The sequence below is a fragment of the Rhinatrema bivittatum genome, chromosome 8, assembly GCF_901001135.1.
Source record: "Rhinatrema bivittatum chromosome 8, aRhiBiv1.1, whole genome shotgun sequence".
NCBI classification, from domain to species: domain Eukaryota; kingdom Metazoa; phylum Chordata; class Amphibia; order Gymnophiona; family Rhinatrematidae; genus Rhinatrema; species Rhinatrema bivittatum.
The window spans coordinates 47,689,221-47,700,092 of NC_042622.1; the positions used below are offsets into that span (position 1 = coordinate 47,689,221).

Consider the following 10,872-nt stretch of genomic DNA (forward strand, 5'->3'; position numbering starts at 1 on the left):
CTAATGAGTAACCTGCCAGCAGACACAGCATTTTAGCAAATCGTTTGGGGCCATTTCAGCCTCAGGATTTCTCATGAGCACACCATGGGCCCTGGTTCCAGTTCCTTACCTCCTCTGCCCTTCTTCTTCTTCTTCCGTCTTCTCCTCCTCCTCCTCCTTCCCCCCCCCCCCCCCTCCGAAGTGATCCAAGGGCCGGATTGGCTTCCTCCGATCTCTCTCTCTCCCTTCCACACCAAACCACAGCCCCCAAAGTAAACAGGAGGGGGGGAAACGACAGAGATCCCCGGCGCCAGTTAATCTCTCTCTCTTGCGTCCTCCTTCCTTTCCGAACTAAATTTCTAAAAAAAATTACTAAAAAAAAAAACCACAACCCCCAAAAAGAAACACGAAACCTACAGAAAAGAAATCCAAGGGAGATGAAAGCAGCAGCCCGGGACTCGTTCATTCAGCTAAATGCCGTTTCTTCTTCTCTCGCGGCTTTTCTTTCAATCTCCACCTCCTCCTCCTCCTCCTTCCGTGCTAGATCTCGGCTCCCTCCTCCTCCTCCCCTTCCCTGACTCATGCAAGACCGGCTGAGGAGCAGGGAAATTTTGTTGTAAAGTTGCTGATTTTATTTTACTGATGGCAGCACAGGTTTACGCCCTCCTGCCGCCGAAAGTGATTCATTTGATCTGATCGCCTTTGGGGCTTTTTTTTTCTTGTAAGATTTGATTGTATTTTAAATTGCACAACCGCAAGAGCAGGAACAACAAAATGAATAATCCTGCCACGTGAAGCGGCTGCCGGTAGTAGGGTGGAAGAGCAAAGATCCACCACTCCCCTTCGCTGGAAATGATTGTAATACTCACCACCATAAGAGGGGGGGGGGGGGGGGGGGAGCCGGAGAGGAATATGGCAGGAAACCGGAAACAGCTTGAAGAGGAAAAATTATTGGGAGGAGGGGGGAGGGCTGGCCTAGAGTGCGAGCCGCGCGCCGCCAGCTGTTAGGCTGCAAACCCTCCACAGCTGGCAGACTTGGAGAGAGGAGGGCGAAAGTGTCCCGAAAAAAAAAATTCCAAAGAAGTGAAAAAAAAAGGGGGAGAGTTACAGTCGGATCCGAGGGGAAAAGAAGGGCAGGGTTAAGTGAGTGTGCCTGCAAAATCCAAGTGTGAAGTTCCTGGGGGGGGGGGAGCCCTGGCCGCCGTCGGCACAAACGGCAGGCACGGACCGGAGCTGCTCCCTCCCTCTCCCCGGTATTAGGGGAGCAGTTTGCAAGGACTCTCAGGGCTTCAGTTACTGAACCACTCGACCCCTGCTCATAAACGCTGATAGGGGAGGCGCCTTCCTAGCCTGGAGGCCTTCCAGCGCCTCCCCTAAGAGAAGAGAGACCTCGCAGTGCTGCGGGGGGGCAGTAAGGGAGCTTGATGGGGAGGAGGGACCAAAGGAGGGCTAGGGGGAGGCATTTTCAGAAGCCCTTCATGTTTCTCTGCCGGAGAGTCTACCACACCAGTGGTCATTTTTCTTGTACATAACAAGCCGGGCTGGGGCTAGAAAGCAGCCTCCGCCTTCCACTTTTTCCAAACAGGGAAAAGGAATCAAGTTCCAAGAAGAGAGCAGGCAGGGCTGGTGCAAGAGTATGAGGCACTCCAGGTGAACTTTCTGTCATGCATCCACCCCTCCTCCTTACCTCACTTCTTTGGTGGCATTGACTACGGGTCAGCACACCCCCCCCCCCCCCCCAATCTGTTCTCTCCCCCCACCCTCTTCCCTGCCCATAGTGCCCAGCATCTCTGCTCTCCCCCTCCTCTTCCCATAAGAACATGCCATACTGGGTCAGACCAAGGGTCCATCAAGCCCGGCATCCTGTTTCCAACAGTGGCCAATCCAGGCCATAAGAACCTGGCAAGTACCCAAAAACTAAGTCTATTCCATGTAACCGTTGCTAGTAATAGCAGTGGCTATTTTCTAAGTCAACTTAATTAATAGCAGGTAATGGACTTCTCCTCCAAGAACTTATCCAATCCTTTTTTAAACACAGCTACACTAACTGCACTAACCACATCCTCTGGCAACAAATTCCAGAGTTGAATTGTGAGTTGAGTAAAAAAGAACTTTCTCCGATTAGTTTTAAATGTGCCATATGCTAACTTCATGGAGTGCCCCCTAGTCTTTCTACTATCCGAAAAAGTAAATAACCGATTCACATCTACCCGTTCTAGATCTCTCATGATTTTAAACACCTCTATCATATCCCCCCTCAGCCGTCTCTTCTCCAACTTGAAAAGTCCTAACCTCTTTAGTCTTTCCTCATTGGGGAGCTGTTCCATTCCCCTTATCATTTTGGTAGCCCTTCTCTGTACCTTCTCCATCGCAATTATATCTTTTTTGAGACACGGCGGCCAGAATTGTACACAGTATTCAAGGTGCGGTCTCACCATGGAGCGATACAGAGGCATTATGACATTTTCCGTTTTATTCACCATTCCCTTTCTAATAATTCCCAACATTCTGTTTGCTTTTTTGACTGCCGCAGCACACTGAACGGATGATTTCAATGTGTTATCCACTATGACACCTAGATCTCTTTCTTGGGTAGTAGCACCTAATATGGAACCTAACATTGTGTAACTATAGCATGGGTTATTTTTCCCTATATGCATCACCTTGCACTTATCCACATTAAATTTCATCTGCCATTTTGATGCCCAATTTTCCAGTCTCACAAGGTCTTCCTGCAATTTATCACAATCTGCTTGTGATTTAACTACTCTGAACAATTTTGTATTATCTGCAAATTTGATTACCTCACTTGTTGTATTTCTTTCCAGATCATTTATAAATATATTGAAAAGTAAGGGTCCCAATACAGATCCCTGAGGCACTCCACTGCCCACTCCCTTCCACTGAGAAAATTGTCCATTTAATCCTACTCTCTGTTTCCTGTCTTTTAGCCAGTTTGCAATCCACGAAAGGACATCGCCACCTATCCCATGACTTTTTACTTTTCCTAGAAGCCTCTCATGAGGAACTTTGTCAAACGCCTTCTGAAAATCCAAGTATACTACATCTACCAGTTCACCTTTATCCACATGTTTATTAACTCCTTCAAAAAAGTGAAGCAGATTTGTGAGGCAAGACTTGCCTTGGGTAAAGCCATGCTGACTTTGTTCCATTAAACCATGTCTTTCTATATGTTCTGTGATTTTGATGTTTAGAACACTTTCCACTATTTTCCTGGCACTGAAGTCAGGCTAACCGGTCTGTAGTTTCCCAGATCGCCCCTGGAGCCCTTTTTAAATATTGGGGTTACATTTGCTATCCTCCAGTCTTCAGGTACAATGGATGATTTTAATGATAGGTTACAAATTTTTACTAATAGGTCTGAAATTTCATTTTTTAGTTCCTTCAGAACTCTGGGGTGTATACCATCCGGTCCAGGTGATTTACTACTCTTCAGTTTGTCTATCAGGCCTACCACATCTTCTAGGTTTACCGTGATTTGATTCAGTCCATGTGAATCATTATCCATGAAAACCTTCTCCAGTACAGGTACCTCCCCAACATCCTCTTCAGTAAACACCGAAGCAAAGAAATCATTTAGTCTTTCCTCCATGGCCTTACCTTCTCTAAGTGCCCCTTTAACCCCTCGATCATCTAACGGTCCAACTGACTCCCTCACAGGCTTTCTGCTTCGGACATATTTAAAAACGTTTTTACTGTGAGTTTTTGCCTCTATGGCCAACTTCTTTTCAAATTCTCTCATAGCCTGTCTTATCAATGTCTTACATTTAACTTGCCAATGTTTCTGCATTATCCTATTTTCTTCTGTTGGATCCTTCTTCCAATTTTTGAATGAAGATCTTTTGGCTAAAATAGCTTCTTTCACCTCTCCTTTAACCATGCCGGTAATCGTTTTGCCTTCTTTCCACCTTTCTTAATGTGTGGAACACATCTGGACTGTGCTTCTAGAATGATATTTTTTAAAAATGACCACGCTTCTTGCACACTTTTTACTTTTGTAGCTGCTCCTTTCAGTTTTTTTCTAACAATTTTTCTCATTTTATCAAAGTTTCCCTTTTGAAAGTTTAGCACGAGAGCCATGGATTTGCATACTGTTCCTCTTCCAGTCATTAATTCAAATTTGATCATATTATGATCACTATTACCAAGCGGCCCCACCACCGTTATCTCTCTCACCAAATCCTGTGCTCCACTGAGAATCTATATAAATAAAAATGTTAAACAGTTTGTACAAAATCGCTAATCTCAGAAACCACTGCACCGATTGCTTTCAAATTTGGACACAACCTTCCTTTCGCATACGGGAAGGTTCTTCTGTACTTACATTACATATATGTCACACCTGTGACAGGTAAAAAAGGTTTAAAAATTGGTTCCACAAAACAGCGACATCTGGTGGACGTTGGACGTCAGTGCAACCTCTTACACCTTTCACAAACACTCACACACCCCACACACATGACAAATGTATTTAATTCACACACCCTCCAAACACACAGAAATCCACACTCCTCACACCCCCCCCCCCCCCGCCCCACACCAAATTCCAGGCTGCTACACCAGGGGGCCATGCACATGTCACATGTTGGCAATTCCCACACCCACCGAACTCACACAAAAACCCCCTCCTCACACCCCCCACGCACATGCCTGTTCTACTTACTGCCCACACTCTCCGAACACACACAAAAGCGGAAACAGGTCCGCGCTGCTCCAGCGGGGGGCCAAGAACGGTCCGGGATCACATCGCGCACACTACGGCCGTCGGCTGCCAGCAATCAAAATGGCGCCGACGGTCCTTTCCCTTACTATGCCACTTGGAGACAACAATGGCGGCAGTAGCCCATGTGACATAGTAAGGGCGAGGGCCCGTCAACGCCATTTTCAGGACTGGCAGCCAGCAGACCTTTGCCCTTACTATGTCAGGAACCTAGCGCTCCCATTACTCCTCCACAGTGACATAGTCAGGTCAAAGGGTGTCGGAGCTATTTTCATTGCTAGCAGCCGACGGCCCGAACCCAAGACTTCGATCCCGAACCGAACACCCGCTCCACCGACTGACTGTTTGCACAGGTATCCGGGGGGCTGCACGGTGGGGGGCCATAGTTATTTTCTTGCGCGCGTGTTCGGGGGGGAGGGGGTGTTACGGTCATTCTGCAACTCTTGCGGGGGGCGGGAGGGTGGGTTACTGTATTTCACCGGGGTGGGAGAGGGGGGATGTGGGGTGCGTATTTAAACACTGCATTTATGGTGGGGTTCTTTTGGGGTGGAAAGATGGAGGGCACACACAATCACAAACACAAAACGTCCCTGATCTCGGAAAGGCACCTAATTAGCCCTCTACAAAACAATTAACTAAATAGAGAGTGCTAACTTGGTTAGCCACTCCCCTATTTTGATACAGAACACGCACAACCTCCCACTGACGGACCACGTTTACCACCACCAATTTCTATTTCGGTGTTTTTTTCTCAATAGGCATCTTAGCTGCTTCTTACAGTCTGGGTCCTCTTACCTAAGAAAGCATACATTTCAGGGGAGGGAGAATGAGGGGAGAGAGTTGGAGTGGGGACAGGGGAGGGAAGAGGGGGGGGGTGAGTGACCAAGGGGGAGGAGGATGAGTGACTGAGGTAAATGAGCAAGGGGAAGGGGGAGGGAGGGTAAAGAACCTGACTCTGCCACTGCAACGCGTGGCCGGGTACCGCTAGCTAGATCTAAAATTGCTCCCTCTCTCGTCAGTTCCTGAACCAATTGCTCCATAAAGCTATCATTTATTCATCCAGGAACGTTTATCTCTCTAGCGTGTCCGATGATGCATTTACCCAGTCAATTTTGGGGTAATTGAAGTTTCCCATCATTACCGCACTACCAATTTGGTTAGCTTCCCTAATTTCTCTTAGCATTTCACTATCAGTCTCACCATCCTGACCAGGTGGACGGTAGTATACCCCTATCACTATAGTCTTCCCCGACACACAAGGGATTTCTACCCATAAAGATTCAATTTTGCATTTAGTCTCATGCAGGATGATTATCCTGTTGGACTCTATGCCATCCCGGACATAAAGCGCCACACCTCCTCCCGAGTGCTCCTGTCTGTCATTGCGATATAATTTGTACCCCGGTATAGCACTGTCCCATTGGTTGTCCTCTTTCCACCATGTCTCTGAGATGCCAATTAAGTCTATGTTATCATTCACTGCTATACATTCTAATTCTCCCATCTTACTTCTTAGACTTCTGGCATTAGCATACAAACATTTCAAAGTTTGTTTTTTGTTTGTATTTTCATTCTGCTTTTTAATTGATAGGGATAAGTTAGAATGTTTTAGCTCAGGTGAGTTTTTAGTTACAGGCACTTGGACTACTTTTCTTATTATTGGAACCTCACTGTCGGGATGCCCTAATTCTAATGCATCATTAGTATCCTTTGAAGATACCTCTCTCTGAACCATGTGCTGCTGAGCGACTGTCGGCTTTCCCCTTTGTTCTAGTTTAAAAGCTGCTCTCTCCTTTTTAAAGGTTAGCGCCTGCAGTCTGGTTCCACCCTGGTTAAGGTGGAGCCCATCCCTTCGGAAGAGACTCCCCCTTCCCCAAAAGGTTCCCCAATTCCTTACAAAACTGAATCCCTCTTTCTTGCACCATCGTCTCATCCACGCATTGAGACTCCGGAGCTCTGCCTGCCTCTGGTGACCTGCACGTAGAACAGGGAGCATTTCAGAGAATGCTACCCTGGAGGTTCTGGATTTAAGCTTTCTACTTAAGAGCCTAAATTTGGCTTCCAGAACCTCCCTCCCACATTTTCCTGTGTGGTTGGTGCCCACATGTACCTCGACAGACGGCTCCTCCCCAGCACTGTCTAAAATCCTATCTAGGTGACGCGTGAGGTCCGCCACCTTCGGACCAGGTAGGCATGTTACCAGGCGATCCTCACGCCCACCAGCCACCCAGCTATCTACATTCCTAATAATCGAATCACCAACTATGATGGCCGACCTAACCCTTCCCTCCTGGGCAGTAGGCCTTGGGGAGATATCCTCAGTGCGAAAGGACAATGCATCACCTGGAGAGCAGGTCCTTGCTACAGGATCCTTTCCTGCTGCACCTGGTTGATGCTCTCCCATCATGAGACCTCCTTCTGCCAAGGCAGCACCAGGGCTGCCAGTCTGAAGTTGGGACTTGGCTACTATGTCCCTGAAGGTTTCATCTATAGACCTTTCTGTCTGCCTCAACTCCTTCCGGTCTGCCACTCTAGCTTCCAGAGATCAGACTCATTCTCTGAGAGCCAGGAGCTCTTTGCATCGCATGCACATATACAACTTCTCACGGGCGGGTAAAAAAATCATACATGTGACACTAGATGCAAAAGACTGGGAAGCCCCCCTCTTGCTGCTGGGCTGCTGCCTTCATCTCAATTTTGTTCAGTTCCTAGTTAAGTTTTAGGTTGCTATGGGAGTAGGAATGTGTCTAACATCCTTTAAATGTATTAGTGAATTCACTATATGTCTGGTAGTGGCCTACAAGGGACTGATCAAACTGTCAATAAAGTTTTTGTTTTGTTTTGGGGTTTTTTTTTTGTGAAAGTGGCACCTGCCTATAAATTAAAGGATGAGCTAGGGGTGGTGGGCGAGGGGTGGGACGGTTGGGAAATACAGTCTAACTTCATTTAGCCAGCCAGAGTGACTTTATTGCTCTTTTGACTATCAATTGTTGGTACCTAATCAAACCAAATCACACTTCCTCAACACCTTTCCAAGGTGAGTAACTGAACTGAACTTTTCAACCTTTTTACCATAGTACACAGCATCTCTTCTCTCCATCCCACCCTCTTCCCTGCCCATAGTGCCCAGCATTACTTCTCTCTCCCACCCGCTTCCCTGCCCATAGTGCCCAGCATCTCTACTCTCCCCACCACTCTCTTCCCTGTCCATAGTGCCCAGCATCTCTTCTCTCCCCACCACTCTCTTCCCTGTCCATTGTGCCCAGTAGCTCTTTTCTCCCCCCCCAACCACTTCCCTGTCCATAGTGCTCAGCATCTCTTCTCTCCCCCCAACCACTTCCCTGTCTATAGTGCCCAGCATCTCTTCTCTCTCCCACCCGCTTCCCTGCCCATAGTGCCCAGCATCTCTACTCTCCCCACCACTCTCTTCCCTGTCCATAGTGCCCAGCATCTCTTCTCTCCCCACCACTCTCTTCCCTGTCCATTGTGCCCAGTAGCTCTTTTCTCCCCCCCAACCACTTCCCTGTCCATAGTGCTCAGCATCTCTTCTCTCCCCCCAACCACTTCCCTGTCTATAGTGCCCAGCATCTCTTCTCTCTCCCACCCGCTTCCCTGCCGATAGTGCCCAGCATCTCTTCTCTCCCTCCCAACCTCTTCCCTGCCCATAGTGCCCAGCATCTCCTCTCCCTCCCACCCTCTTCCCTGCCCATATTGCCCAGCATCTCTTCTCTCCCCCCACCCTTTTTCCCTGCCCCTAGTGCCAGCATCTCTTCTCTCCCCCACCCTCTTCCCTGCCCATAGTGCCAGCATCTCTTCTCCCTCCCACCCGCTTCCCTGCCCATAGTGCCCAGCATCTCTTCTCTCTCCACCACTCTATTCCCTGTCCATAGTGCCCAGTATCTCCTCTCCCTCCCACCCTCTTCCCTGCCCATAGTGCCCAGCATCTCTTCTCTCCCCTCACCCTCTTCCTTCCCATAGTGCCCAGCAGCTCTTCTCTCCCTCCCACCCTCTTCCCTGCCCATAGTACCCAGCATCTCTTCTCTCCTCCCACCCTCTTCCCTGCCCATAGTGCCCAGCATCTCTTCTCCCTCCCACCCGCTTCCCTGCCCATAGTGCCCAGCATCTCTTCTCTCTCCACCACTCTATTCCCTGTCCATAGTGCCCAGCATCTCCTCTCCCTCCCACCCTCTTCCCTGCCCATATTGCCCAGCATCTCTTCTCTCCCCCCACCCTTTTCCCTGCCCCTAGTGCCCAGCATCTCTTCTCTCCCTCCCACCCTCTTCCCTGCCCCTAGTGCCCAGCATCTCTTCTCTCCCCCCACCCTCTTCCCTGCCCATAGTGCCCACCCTCTCCTCTCCCTCCCACCCTCTTCCCTGCCCATAATGCCCAGCATCTCTTCTCTCTCCACCACTCTATTCCCTGTCCATAGTGCCCAGCATCTCTTCTCTCCCCCCCCTTCCCTGCCCCATAGTGCCCAGCATCTCCTCTCCCCCCACCCTCTTCCCTGCCCATATTGCCCAGCAACTCTTCTCTCCCCCCACCCTCTTCCCTGTCCATTGTGCCCAGCAACTCCTCTCCACCACCCTCTTCCCTGCCCATGGTGCCCAGCATCTCTTCTCTCCCCCCCCACCCCCAAACACCCCCCACTCTATACCCCCCCACTTCCCTGCCCCTAGTGCCCAGCATCTCTTCCCTACCCCCGCCCCCAGCATTCTCCTCTCTTCCCTCCCCTTTATGCCCAACCTAGCAGCATCACCCCAATCTCTGCAACTTTTCTACAGAATCAGCATCCTGTCTTTCTACCCTCTCACATCTGCCAGCACCCTCTCTCTCCATCCTGATAACCCCTTTTTCTCTCTCCACTCCCACCCACTCCACACCTTCTACTTTCACTACCTCACCACCTGCCTCTACCCCCACACATTCAGCACCTTCTGCTTTCACTACGTCACCACTTGCTCAGCGCACTCTCAATCTGCAGCTCCCACCCACTCAGCACTCTCTCTCGCCACACCCACTCACCCTGTGTACTCTAGCCACCCCACTATCCACCTTGTCTCTATCTCTAACCCCCACCCATCCACATTCTCTCCCCACTCCCTGCTCCCAGAACCTTTTCTCTCTTCCCCTGCCCTGTCGTCTCCAACACCGACCCAGTGTTTATTTCTCTCTCTCTCTCTCTCTTTCTCCCTTTCTAATACAGCAGTTCCAGCCTCCTCCTGCATTCGTTTGCCACTGGCAGGATGCGTTCTGCCAGCAGCCCCACTCCCGGGTTCTGCCAGTGGCTCTGCGCCCGGATCTCTTCCGTTTCATTGGCTTCTGGCAAGATGGGCTGCACCAGTGCCCCTGAACCTGCTCTTCCACTACTGGCAGGATTTTCAGGATGGGCTCCACCAGGCAGCAGCAGCCCCGGACCTCACGCTGCTGAAAGTTTGCCAAAGCACCAGCCCTGGTACAAAGTACTACGTCAGTCACCTAGCCTGCCTTGGAAAAATATATATTATCATTTTATAGACAGATTGATCCAAAGAGACATCAAATCATCGTTCCCAATCTCAGTTGAAGAATTCATAATATTTGAGAGACCTAACTTTCACAATATTGTCCTTTTTATTTAAAAAAAAACCGTCTTTAGAGTTAGATCCCTAAGGAATTTAAATAGATTAACTTTAAATAATTGTAAATGATTCATATTGACTGAAGGTAGAAAAGATAACCCCTGCTGAAGAAACTAAATCTGTTCCCTAGTCAGTGCATAATCTAGAGGAACGGCTCCAGCACTGTTTGTTTTTATTGATTCATTGAAGTTTGCATTTGTCAGTGCTCTGTGATATTAGTTTTTTACATTTTAGAAACATGAGGCAAAGAAAGGTCCTGTGACCAGTGGTGGCACTATACATAGTGCTGGATTACCCAGTAAGCACTGTGGGCACATGCCCGAGCCCCTCAAGCCTAAGTCTTGGTGCCTAGAGGCCCCAGAGGGTCTTAATCCTTCACCAACTATACAAGAACTATTAGGGGGGGTCTGGGGAAGCTAACTGAACTATTTAATTTGCTGTGTTCTTTTGTAATAGGCAGTGGTTACACACGTACCCCCTAGTGTAGTGATATTCACTTCTGGTCCTCAAGGGCCACAAACTGGTTGGGTTTTC

The 10,872-nt window shown here is 49.0% G+C and overlaps 1 protein-coding gene across 2 annotated transcripts in view; it reads right to left on the reverse strand.

The window, feature by feature from the left end:
• Nucleotides 1–836, reverse strand: part of SRC (SRC proto-oncogene, non-receptor tyrosine kinase) — a 122,601-nt gene extending 121,765 nt beyond the window's left edge. The window contains exon 1 of one of the 2 annotated variants that reach the window (XM_029611581.1): nucleotides 397–836. The gene's annotated coding sequence lies outside the window, so the exon portion shown is untranslated. The remainder of the gene's footprint in view (nucleotides 1–396) is intronic. The other variant, XM_029611579.1, reaches the window with a different exon arrangement.
• Nucleotides 837–10,872: the final 10,036 nt, after the last annotated feature.